Raw genomic sequence first — 13,821 nt, 5'->3', positions numbered from 1 at the left:
GTTGCTATGACACTGCTGGATGTGTAAATTATACTGTTGGCTGACAAGTTCACCGTGTCAACTTGATGATTTGTCAAGAACTTGTTTCTGAAAACTTCGAAATACAAAAATTTACTACAAAGAAAGAGAGCTCTAAAGTGCCTTCCCATGTAAAGGTGATAGTTAATAGGGAACAGAAGCATAAACATCTTGTACTGCAGTACTTAAACAAATAGCACTACGCACCTGAGTTCTCTACTGTTTTCTCTACTATCACAACAATCACATGCCGTGATCCAGAGAAATTCTCTCTGTCTAATGCATTTATATAAAATGTACAGATGTTAATCATTTCATGCTGATCCCCAGAGAGTTCAGTAAATGAGCTGAAATTAAATGTTTGAAATGAGAAAATAAAAGTGTGACCCAGGCATACTGTAAAACTTTAATTAATGTGTAATCCTGTAATCCCCCTTTAATTTCTCTCTTATAATTTTCAATTAGTTCTTTGCTCTCCCCTCCAAAGCAGCTGAATACATTACACGCTCAGGTCAGTTAAGGCAAAATCATTTAGACGAGGTGTGCCAGTGTTCCTAGGTTGTCCCTTTCCCCTTCTTGGTAGAGGTAATTCATGCAGTTACACAGATGTGACCCCATACCTTGGAGCGCACTTAGTGGAGACGAGTGATGAGAAACATCAAGAGACTTCCAAGCTTCAGAGAGTGAGAGAGGAGAGACCATGCACACAAAAACAGTTGGCCAGGTGCTTTACAAGTTGCATGTTCATCATATAGTATCTGTTTTACTCAACCTCTCCTGTTTCCGTTTTACAACAAAAGCCTTCTGACTATGTTTTTGTTGACAGAATCCCTGAAGTTATTAACACAAGGCTTTTTACTGTGAAACATTTGCATGGCCATGTTGTTGACAATACAGTGTGCAATTGTGCAAATACAGTACTCATAGTGGCAGCTAGCTATGCAGCATCACCACAGCAACAACGGTGTCTGTGTGAATACAACAAGCATGCAAGCCACAGCAGCTCAGCGAGGTAGCCAACACGCGCTGCTAACGCAGGCAGTGTGGCCTGAGCAAAAGTAGATACATCTTAAAGAAAAATCTGACGCAGTGTGCCAGAAACCTTCCAAATGGGGGAAGATTTCATTTCAATCCAGACAATGAGCCCAAGTCCAAAGTCACAGCTAGACAGTAACAACCATGTAAATGTCCTGAGTGTCCGAGTCAGAGTGCAGATCTCAATTCAATCAAGAATTCCTGGCTGGACTTGAAAAGGCTGTTAACTCATGATCCTCATGCTGTCAGAGCTCGAGCAGTGCTGTAAGAGAATGAGAAAAAATGGCAAATCCAACAGACGTATCCTCTCATTTAACGCTGCTATATCTGCCAAAGATGCATCTACTGAAAACCTCTCAGAGGAAGTGATTACTTATGCAAACATGTAGCATTATATATTTGTAATTCATTTGTATAACTTTGTAGGTTTGTTTTCACTTCAATTTGATGTTCTTAGAAAATATAAAAACTTCCATGGGTGAATACTTATAGATACTATAAAGTAGGTTTTAGGCATGAGGCATAGCATCTCCCAATATCCTTTTATTTTTGGTATTTCTTACTGATGACATGGTTTGCAGTTAAATTTTTTAAATACACTAAGTAAGAACACATCCTGTAGTGTAGGCCTTGGTGCAGTTTGGTGCAACCAGAGATGGATGCAATTAATGAGTCTTTGCGTTTGTCTGATAGGACTACAGTGAGCTACCGCTGTGCAAATAACTCTGGTAGTCGAAATTTGTGATAGGCAATTTAAAGAACTCATTATTTTTATGTAATCAGTGTGAGAAACCTCTTGTTCTCAATTTCTGAATTAATGAAGCGAGGGCGCTGCAAGGAGATGAAATCTCTTTCTTCCCAGGTGCTTTGATGATTTCAAGCGAAGTGACCGGAAGAAGTACAAAAGAATATGCGTGACACGGTATAATTGCCCTTTGTCTTCCGTCAGACATCCAGACTCTGTGTTCTGTACTGAAAACAGATCTAAGGCACAGGGAGATAATACAGGGGGCACAGCTGCTGCTGAAAGTCTAAATATCAAGTGCGGAAAAAGCCCTTGAAGAGCAGGCTAATTTGTTGCTACTTGTGCAGCACATGACAGGTCTGGAGTATTACAGTGAGCAAATTCACTGTATATCTCCATGCAGTACTACTAAAGGCTGTTTTATAGTTGTATGTGGGCACAACACAGCCTAGGCTGTAGCCTACACATGTGGTCTATGTAGTTGTGAGCATTTATACTTGTGCTGTGGTGTGTTTCCATTGCTGTGCATTATATCTTGAAAACATTAGCTGCTGGTGGGGTTCTGTGCTTCTTTGTTGAGTGCAGTTAGGTATGACTGATTTAACTAAATTACATAAAACACACACAACAGGGCTTACTAGCAACAGAAACAAAAGTACAAAATTTCACTCCATGATAACTCACAAGGTTCATAGACAAAACAGTTGTCTTTTAATACATTCTCTTCACAAATAAAACATGCTAACGTAATTAGTATAATCTTAAAACATTTAAGATACCAAAATTAGCCCAGCAGCTACCAGACTTTTCCCCTACTCATATGATGCTAGAAACAACAGCAACATAAAGCATGTTTGAAGTAAGAGATTTCATAGGGTGACATATTCATAGCATACATTCCAGCTCACCCATTGTTTTCTTGCTTTCTGAAGTATTTGAAAAGCAGTCTGCCAGTGTCCTGCATTTTGTTTGCCTTCTTTTTCACCTTTATTTATTCAGGGCACTATCACTGAGAGCCTAGCCTCTGTTTTGCAGGAACGCTCTGTCCACACTCACACAACTGCAGTTGTACACATTCACAAGCTCCTCTGGAGCAGTGTTGCTCACAGGCCTTTGGTAACAAGAGTGGGAGGAGCCTGCTTCTCTAGTCTGTGGGCCACCACCTACCCACTGGGTCAATGGGAGCAAAATGACACACTGAAAGTTAATATTATAGCTGCTATTAACTGATAATTTATTTATTCTAATTTATTATGATGCTTTATTTGGATACTTTCTCACATTCATAATAATTTCTAACAATAATAATAATAATTTCTGTACACTGTACTACTCAAAACTGCACAGGGTTTAGTTCATGAATTTTGCCCCTGTAGCAACAAAGTATAAATTATGTTCTGCCAAATCACCCATAGTAGCACCTTTTTTTAAGGAGACTGATGTAGTAAGGAATTGTAACTTGTCTGAAATGTTCCTAACACAAACAAAGAATATTGATAAATTTAATAATAAATAGCGGAGGTGTGGACTTGAGTTGTACTTAAGTCACAATTTTAACGACTTTAGATTCGACTTGACAAAATCAAAAAAGGCTTGCAACTTAACTTGGACTTGAACACTAATGACTTCTGACTTCACTTAGACATGTTAGCTTTGCCCAAGCAAATTTGGGATGAGAAAGTTAACAACATTTTTCCAATATGAGATGAAATAAAGTGATAAGATAATGAATGAAATGAGACAGGACAGACACATACAAAATTCATTCTGTTCTGGTAGGGGTTAAAAGTGCTGTATGTTATGAACATGCAATGTCAGCAGTTGCACTTGTTTTAAAAAATAAGTACAGATTTTCAAAATAATTCATGATTGTTAATGGAATAAATTATCTTTTTTTTTTGTTAAAATGGTATCAAATTTAGTACTTGTTTAGGACTTTAGGACAAAACAGTGCTGCACTTAGCACATTCAGCGCTCTAGGCAAAAACTGTGCTTTTGCCCCAAATATTTCATTATTATTACTATTGTTATTTATTGTATTCATGGCTAACATAAAACAAGAGCTAAAAGGAAAGACCTTCACTAAAAAAAACTTTGCAAACAAACAATTGTTGAACTGTGCCCAAACGCAAACTCCAAAGGTAAAAAATGAAGCCTATGTGGAAGTGTCAGAAACTGCAGTTCCTCTAATGTCCACTTGAGGCTGGCTCAAAAACAGAGTCAAGCTCCACAGATACCCATGTTAAAACCTAACAGCAGAAATATTCACGGCTGGTTACAGAGAAATGGTTTTCATCTCAATAAATAATTTCAACATTCATGTACCGAGGATACAAAACTGCAGTAAACAAACCAATGGGTGATGTCACAGTAGCCACGCCCATTATTTTTAACTTCCATGACTGCACCATTGACGGCCCACCTATGGGTGGCACCCTTTGCAGCTGCCTATGTTACCTATACCTAAACCTACCTGATTTACCTAAAATCAGCTGCTGTTGCAAAACGATGACTTGGTCCCAAAGCTGATATACACAGTCAAACATGTGATTTGTAGATTTTATTGTGGCCAATGGTTTTGTCCTGTTTTACAAGAGATAATGACACAACTACATATTGAAACTTAATGTTAAAGTTGTTACCTTATTTTTTAATTTGACTGCCTCCTGTAGTTGTAAAGCCTTTATGGGTTTTTATTTTATTTATTTTATTTTCATGGTACATCTCCACAGTTAAAATACCAAGTTGTTTTTTTCAGTAAGACTTATTACTGAGTACTGTACTGAAAGAAAACCATGGTAGTGTTCTACTTAGAGCTGTGCTTCAGTGCCACCTTATTATTTCTTCTATTTTTCAGCAATCTTTCACTGCATAGAAAAGTACTGAAAGCACTTCAGAAATGTCTAAATCTGGACGTTCCTCCTATGCATTGTTTGCTAAAGGTCAAGCAAAAACATGTCTTGGTCGTGGTTGGTCCACCACATGTGGTAGATTTTAGTGCTACACTAACTCAGTCTGACCTGGGATTTATTAATGACTCTTCTGTATGCCTGGTTGGAGCGCAGTGATCACTGTAGCGACCTCTGCACGCTGAACAATGGGCGCCGCTAATGTCACGACACCGTTTTGAGAGAAGTCTGCGATCCCATGAGGCTTTTACAGACGGACGGTTCCCTCCGAAGCTTCACTCTGGATAATATCCCGCTCATTATAGTGAGAGTAATTCCACCTAATACATTCCTCAGTCATGCTTTCTTTCCATTATCTCAATAAATCCAATGCCTCATATTCAGCGTTCAGTCAATGCCTTATTTCCTCCTTTCTTTGCAGAGGCAGGCTCTCTGCCATTTAAAGTCTTTGCCATTAACAGTACTGTAATTTAGGGTGTAATTTAGTGGAATTGTGTGGAAGTGGCACTGTGAAATTTTAAGCTGAAAGAATTCTTCCCAGAACTTGATGGCAACTGAGTCGTAACCTGCTGTGTAGCAGCTTTCAGAGATTGTAGATTGATTGATTTCTTTCCGCGCTTTTTTGGTGTAAAGCACAGATGTGACATAGATTGCCCAAATGCACAAGTTACTCATAAGAATGCAGTGGAAATGGTCTTTTGCACAGATTCACAGATGAAAACTACTAAGATCGCAACAAAGAGACTGAGAATAATCACAGCAGAGGATTAAAACAAATCAGATAAGGACCAATGTCGTAGTCAATCGGGTACAAAGTCTCATCTTTGTGCATGAATTCAAAGGTTAAAAGTTTACCATTATGACAGTATGTTAAATAAAGTGGTATTGCAGTAATCCTTGAAAACAGTTTAAAGTTAGGATTAGAGAATTGGGATACATTAAAAAGCTGTACATAAAATCAGAAGTTACAAAATTGTTTCTTGTACATTAAAAAAAAAAAAAAAGAACAGCAGAAGGATCCCAGTTGGTGGCAGTTTTTGTTTTGCAGATTAAAATAATAAGGGAATTTTGGTAAACTCCTGGTAGCTGTAGTTGCCGGCATCCTGCCATTGTTTTACAGTGTTATAACAGTAAATTACTTCAACAGTTTATTACCATTACATTTATTTCAGTAATCTGCAGTAGAATTTGAGGTTTACAGTGTAATATTGTCTCCAAAAAGCAACCACATTTATAGTGTTTTGCAGTATGTAAAAAAAAAAAAAAAATTAATAAAGCGTACATAACTTTTAAATTTGGCTGTATTTTTACAGCAGTAATTTTGATATTAAGTGAATGATATTAAGTTTGTATTTACAAAGAAAAAACAAACAAACAAACAAACAAAAAAACAACAACAACCAAAAAAAAACCCTCTACAATACTGCTACAATTTGGCTGTGTTTTTACATGTTATTACCAATTACCAATTACATGTAATTGGTAGCATCATACCATTATTTAATGCCAACAGTACCATTAAATGTATCACTGTATTCCACAGTAGACTTTTAGGTTTACAGTGTAACAGTGTGCAGTGTTTTACTGATTTTTGGAAAAACTGTAGAATACTGTTAGAATTTGGCCATATTTTACAGCAATTTGTTACTGTAGCCAAAATATGCAGCCAGTTTTAGAGAGATTTACTACTTGTTATCAACAGATTTCTAAGTTAAAATTAAAATGTGGCTCAAACCATTAAAAAAAAAGGTATTAAATCAATATTAGCCTGTTGCTGAAAGTGAAGACAAAGCCACACACCTGTAAGAGAAGACCCAGCCTTCAAAAGATAATCCCTCATGCTTAGAAGCATTGTATTTCACAAAATAAGTCAAAGGCAATAAACAATGCTAGAGTATTAACCAAACTATATTCATAAGACAGCATGACAGATGTGCTGTACAGATCTAATATCTGTCTCTGCAGAATTGTGGAAGAGGCACAAGAATGTCTAAATATGACTACAATCAATTCTTACTGTGTGCAGACCAATAATACAATACACAGAGAAGCAGGATTGAAGAACCAGAAAGACAATTAAAGTTCTGAAGTAAATCTGGGAGGCATCGGTAAACAGTGGATGGTATGACATCACTAGTGGTTGCTGTGTTTGGAGGCTTAAAACAGAACAAGAAGTTAGTGTTTATACAGAGATCAATATGAACTACAATTACATTCCTTCAGGAGACACTGGGGTTGATTAGTTCCTACATCAGTTTCAGAAAATCTAATTATTTATTATATTATGTATTATATTTTATATTATTTTTTATTTTACACTTGTTTTGGCAAATGTTACTGTGCCCACCAAGTGTCAACTTCCGGGGCTTGAAAATGAAGCCAATGCTTAAGTACAAAAAACTCCAGTTTCACAAATGGCCACTTCAGGCTGGCTCAATCCCCATATTAAATTGCCTTACTTTACTGCAGAAATTAACATGTTTACAGCCTAATACAAAAAGTGATTTTTGTCTATACCTAGTTTTACTATATATGACAGTTGTAAGGTGATTTTTATATAGCTCACACATTAAAATGTTATCAAGGCTAAAAGTTATGCATAATTAAGGACATGGCTACAACACCACAATCACTGAGTCTAGACGTAGCAGTATATTGTCGCTGTATCCCAATTTAAAATTATTCAGTTATCACAAAAAAAAGGTCAAATGATATGCGTTGGTTAAGAGGAGTGTATTTTAGCCCATTCCTTAATCCTCACATAAACAGAGCAAAGTGTCTCCTTTGCATTAATCTGTGTGGCAGGAAAAGAAGATAAACAAACAAGGATGCCTACATTTGTTCTGAGGTAAAGCAACATAGTGTTAGCAAAATTTGTACACACATAATGTCATACATTACCAAAAATTTGCATTAGCATAGTCATAGTTAACCATAGCTGAAAATGCACCGTGCTAATCAGGCTAGCAACTACTGTTAGCTATGGTCCCTTCTGGCTCCAAAAAAAAAAAAAAAACCCAAGTTGGCAGCACTCAAAATGCCAAACTCAAGGCTTCAAACCAGAGTCCACAAACAGGTTTGTAACGTAACAGTGGCTTCATCCGTTTTTTATACAGTCAATGGAGGAGATGTTCTAAACTTCGTGTAGCATAAAGACTGGAAATCAGGGGAAACAGCTAGCCTTGCACCGTCGAAAGGAAAGGTTGTAAAAAGGCCTATATCTGATTTAGGACCACACATAAAAGTAGACTAAATTAGAATTCAAACGATCAGATTTCATGTGATTTGTGCTATTAACACTGCTCTCTCTCTCTCTCTCTCACACACACACACACGCACACACACACACACACACAAAGGAGAGCACAGTTATATATGAGCAAAAAAAAAAAATCTGATTTGGGCCACTTTTGCCTACAGTCTTAGTGTAAACTCATATACACAATGGATGAATCAGTGTTAGTTCTGAACTGCTTTTCTGACATGCTATTTGGACTAATATTTCCCCAAAGTATAAGCACAGCTTTCATCAAATTTTTACGTTTTTAATAAAAATCAGGTCATCTTACTACAATGAAACTTTCTTTCATGTAAGCTATAAAAGAGTCTTTAAAAGAAGATTTGAGCTTCATAAGACGCAAAATACTGCACGCTCTCCACATAATACCACTGCACTTTTGAACTAACACTACTGTATCAGCAAACATGCTGTGAAATAAATGTGGGAATAGAAACCACCTGATGTGACTTAAGCTCCATTCCTCCATCTCCTTCAAATTGGTGTTCAATTACTGTATGCTTGTTAGCATTTTCAGGAGTGTTTGTTAATTGCACTGAGTTTCTTTTACTGGATGGCTTTACTTTCTGTACCAAAACAGGGAGCTGCTTGGGCTTGATAATGACTCCTTTATGTAACCCTGTAGTTCCTTGGCATCATGTGAATGTTCTCATTTATGTTTTTTTTTGATAATCCTTGAATTTTTCCCAATGAACACTGAAAGTGCTTTTGAAATGGTGTTCACAGAAGGCTGGTGTTGATCATTTCTCTGATGTTCATTTGCTCTCTCGTCCAGGTTTTTTTCAGCAGTGTAGTGTGTAGTGTGACTTGAAAATTCTTACTGGACTCTGACAACCAACTCACGTAAGGAAGTCCCTTCAGGATACGTCTGGTGCTCTTCATTAATTTGGCAGTGTGTATTCTGCTATTCATTTGGGGTGTGATACTAATAATTTGTGTCTGATAACTATTGGCTCAAAATGGCATCTTTCCATCTACCTCCTCACTGACAGCAAGTTCAGCTCTGTGCAGAATGATCTTTGCTACTGATCTTTCATGTTGTCAGTGTTTCTTAGACTCAAAGGTTCCTGGTTATTTTTACACCAGAATAATATGAAAACCATAAACGCTATAAAATAATCATAGACTTCATATAAAGATGGATGACACGCCCCCACCTACCCCTGCTATGCTTGAGTGAGGTAAAAATATCTGAGATACGGATGTTTCCATCTGGTGATGGTAATATCATTGAGAGCCAGACTCTGTGCACTTGCAATATCCACCAACCAATCGCAAGCAGCTTCATTGGATGCGAGTGCACAGATTGGCTGGTACAGCTGTCAGTCATGGCAGAAAAACACCCCTTTTGTATACTTAAATAACTCATTTAAGCCGAACTTATCATAAAAACAAACACTTAAACAAATGTCAGGGTAATGAGAACTACTACTAGTCGATGGACAGCATCACTTAAGGAGGCCACGCCCTTAATTATACACAACTTTAAGCCTAAATAACATTTAAATGGGAAAGTTAAAAATTAATTTCCCTAGAGTTGCCATGAATGGGAAAATTATATATAGAGACTTGAACTTTTTTTTGTACCAGGCTGTAAACATGTTTATTTCTGTATGAAGTTGGGCTTATTTTTTGGGCTGTCATTGCCTTTAATGGACAGGAAAGTTTGAGCGTGAAAGGGGGTGAGAAAGAGGGGTTGACATGCAGCAATGAGTCAAGGTCAGAATTGCTGCAGGATACAACCTCTGTATATGGGGCGCCTAAATTCTAATGTTAGGCTTGTGTACACTAGGATCATATGACTTCACATCCTTACCACAACAAAATGTGAAGTTGTGTTCAGTGTGGCTCAGGTTTGTTACCAACCACCTTTTTAAGACACATAAAATGAAGTGAAGGGAAGACACATAAAAAAATGCTAGAATATTAACTCATTTCCAGATTTAAGGACTCATTACTGGGATACTTTATGGCACTAATGGTCAAAGACCCCACATGGGACACTGAGATGCTTTCTGTTTGAGGGGGTTATGCACTGCTTTGATATGACAACACTTGAGCCAGTTCCACTGGCTCATGAAGACTGTGAGATGTGGTTGACAGCCCTAAACAAGCTAGTAGGTGAAAAATAGCCTATGAATCAGAAAGCTGAAAAATCAAAATAGCGATGTGTTACGGTTGTTGAATTTAGTAAATATAAAAATCAGCTCACTATATCTGGCTTTGCAAGCCAACTCAGTCTGATGTGCTTTATCTGATACTACAAGCACAAGAACCAAAGTGCCTCCTTCACTCCTTTTCGTGAAATGCAGTTTGACGCTGTGGTGACAATCTGTTAGCAAGGCTGAGAACACACTAAAGCTTTTTCTCACAGAGGATTTCCCCACAGTCTTCCTTTGCAGCTTGTACTGCATTTCAGATTCATACACATCTTTACCGCCTCTCCGTCTTTTTCATGCTTTACATTCCCACACCACATTGTTAGCAAACTACAACAGGCACTACTGTCACTGCACACAGTAACAAAATCTGAAACAAATCATGTTTTACTTAAACCATGGAAATCTCTCTGGAAACAACCTGAGCTGTCCTGTAAAGCCCAGAAATGTACCAGCCTAATAGCTCCAAAGTTGGATTAAATTATAACACCCCTTTTTACATTTTTAATATGTTCAGTCCATTGCAAATAAAGTGTAAGCCTATGTACATTTTCATAGGGATGACATGCTACAGCAGGTGGATTAAAGCACATGCCAAGAAATAAAAACAGCAGCAGCAAAAGACTGTTAACTTAAAAAAAAGACATTAATTGCAGTGCAGAAAAGCCACAGCTTCATTAAACAATAGTATAATGCCTCAGCAGACAGCGATTAAAATGACCATTAATGCAAACTAATACCACTATATCTCTCTGCTGTCAGAGTCCATTAGATGCCCAATGAAGTTAGCATGTTTCAGCTCATTTGAATAAGTCTGTCAGCGTGTTAATGCCAAAGAATCCCAGTCCATTTACACTGAAAAGCTCTCCAACACAACAGCAATGGTCATTTTTCTCTACAGGTTTAGTGTGTACTGTACTCTGTTGAGTGGTGGTAACTGTGACATTACAATGAGTTAAGCTCATTTGGTTGTAAGAAATGAAAAGTTAAACTCTACAAATTTATTGTGAATGGACTGACTAAGGGCCATGTCTCTTGATAACCAAGTGGCTCTTATTCATCCTATTAAATCCCAAAATGTCATACATTATAGGTTTTATGTTTTGTTGCTCGATATGCAGTGTTCAGACAACATTCCTGGCATTGCACAATTTCTAAGTCAAACAAGTTATTTAGAGTTCCATAAGCATTTATTAACCACAGGTCTTTTTTTAGGCATCTAACAAAAAACCCACTCAAGAAACGCATTGACTTCATGGCGAGGGAACCGGACTTGATAAAATGCTGACTCATTTCTGGGTTTGTGGACTTATTCCTGTAGCAGTCTGTACTGTATTCTTATATTTATATTGTTTATGCTACCCTTGGAATCATGTTTGTGCCTATATTTTTAGATTTTGTCATTCAATGTTGAATACTTTGAGTGTGTGCGTAATGAAAAGCTATGGCCCAATTGCCTGTGGCCACCAATATCGCCTGTTGGTGCCCCCAATTTATATCATCTCTCATGAAAATGAGACTGCTGTCTCAAGATTGCTTGTCTAAATTAAAGTTAAATACATAAAAAAATGTCAGACTGCAATCCTTCGCCAACCCAATGTTACAGTTCCACAAACATCGGGATTCATTTATGCCTTTAAGTTCAACATTCTATGAAATCAGCAAACATTAAGCATCATCGGCTAGTCAGGGCTCAAGACTGTTAGCCCAAGATTCACTTTCCTTTAAGCTCTGTTTTTTGGCTCCACCAACTATTTTGCTGCTAAATGCTCCATTATGTATGCAAGTCCCTAAATGTATCTGTCTACTGTTTGGTGCTGAGCTGGTAGTGTACAGCCAGTTAAGCATAGGTTTTTGTCAGTCATATCGCCAAACCCCTTTTTAAAGCATAAGGAAAAATGTATATGTAGTTTGATCTTTTAGTTTGGATCATGTGCCATTCACTAATTTGAAGGGGGCGGGGTTTGTGACCTATACTGCAGCCAACCACCAGGCGCCGATAGTGGTGTCTTGGTTTCACTTTTGGGGAGCAGTTGTGTCATCCATCTTTATGTACAGTCTATAGTTTCTGAGCAGTTGTTAATAACAAAGTATAAAATTATCTTGAGACGTGAAACATGAGATGTCTCTGGGAGGGACAGCAAGGCTTGTCTCAGGCTGTGTTCAGCAGGGGAGGAGAACTGCTGACCCGGATTGGGGAGGTGGTTTGTGCATCTTATTAGGATGCCTCATGGCCACCTCCCGTTGGAAAGCGTTGCTGGGGAGTAGGATGTCTGGAATGTTGTGCTCCGCCTGTTGCCCTCGTGACACGGCCCCGGGTAAGCCGAAGAAAATGGATGGATGGATGGATGGATGGATGGAAAATGATCTTGAATGTACCACTATTAGCAAGCAGAGGCAAAACATTATGCTCTGTAGTCATGCGAAAACTTGTTCAGCAATTAAAAGCAATTGATTTTCATTGTTCACAATCATTTGGATGGAAAACAGAAGTTTAATTTAAGATCATTTATACCACATCTAATAATCTTCCTTAACAGCTTGAGTTTGCCTAGTATTGTTGTGCTGCTTTATTCCTATTACAACAACAAAGTAGTTAATGTAAATGTCTTAATCCTGCTATCCTTTATAGCATAATTAGGGCTGAAACAATGAATGACGTAATTCTTTGGCTAATCAACGGATAACTTTCAGATTTTCTCTTTTCATAATGGATGAATTATTTATGCCATTATTTAGCAAAATATAAAAATTGTCAGGTTTCTACTAATCAAACATAAGGATTTGTTCCTTTTCTTTGTCTTATGAGATAGTAAACTGAATATTTTGGTAATTTGGATTGTTGGTCAGACAAAATAAACATTCCAAAAATGGGATTTTGGGCAGAAAATTTAAGAAAGCTTACTTTGATAGACAGAATACTTGTTCAGGAGAGCATCGAGAACACTGGGAATGAGTCACAAAACCTGGAAATGAACTGGCATTTCAGCACCTCCGGTTCCCTCGTCTCAAAGGCAATGGATGGGTTTTTGGTTAGATGCCTGAAATAAGGTTTGTGGTTAACACTAGCTTAAGAGATTCACATTTTGTTATACAACATAAAATATGTAAGTAAATACCCCATTCATGGGCTTTTATGTGTCAAAGATGGCTGCTAATAAGTGGCTAAATGAGACTTCAGACAGTCATCAAGCTGACTCGTGCCGGAGGCGGCTTTACAGCCTTGTTGTGGCATCCGTATTGGAGTTTGTTTAAAGCGTAACATTAGCTTTTTACCTTTAGCAATTGCATGTAGGCTTCAAACCTCATAAAAGAGGAGCTCATTTGTGAAAACTATCTTGCTTAACAAAATGTGTAAGTATCATAAATGTCTGTTTACCATACAGTCTATTTTCTGCAGTTAGTCAAAATCCAATGGAAAAATCCCAATGGCTTTTTGGCAAGGGAACCAGTGCAAAGCTCACTTCTGTGTCTACAGAAAAAACGTCATCTATATTGATTACTTATGGCCTTAAACATGGTATTACCAAGTTTGATACTACATCCTGAACACTGGGTCAATTGTGACATTAGCATTTACCCATCAGTGCTATCTCTTTATAAATTAGGAGATAAAGGCCTCAGCAATGAAGGTAAAAGCTGAAATCTGAGGATTTG

General features: G+C 37.6%; 1 long non-coding RNA gene across 2 annotated transcripts in view; it reads left to right on the top strand.

Moving 5' to 3' along the window:
- Positions 1-13,821, top strand: part of LOC148186598 (uncharacterized) — a 251,276-nt gene that overhangs the window by 134,917 nt on the left and 102,538 nt on the right. The gene's annotated exons all lie outside the window — the stretch shown is intronic.

This window comes from Plectropomus leopardus, chromosome 17, assembly GCF_026936395.1.
Source record: "Plectropomus leopardus strain MGB_pleo_1.0 chromosome 17, ASM2693639v1, whole genome shotgun sequence".
NCBI classification, from domain to species: Eukaryota; Metazoa; Chordata; class Actinopteri; order Perciformes; family Serranidae; genus Plectropomus; species Plectropomus leopardus.
This window is presented reverse-complemented; position numbering and strand designations above follow the sequence as displayed.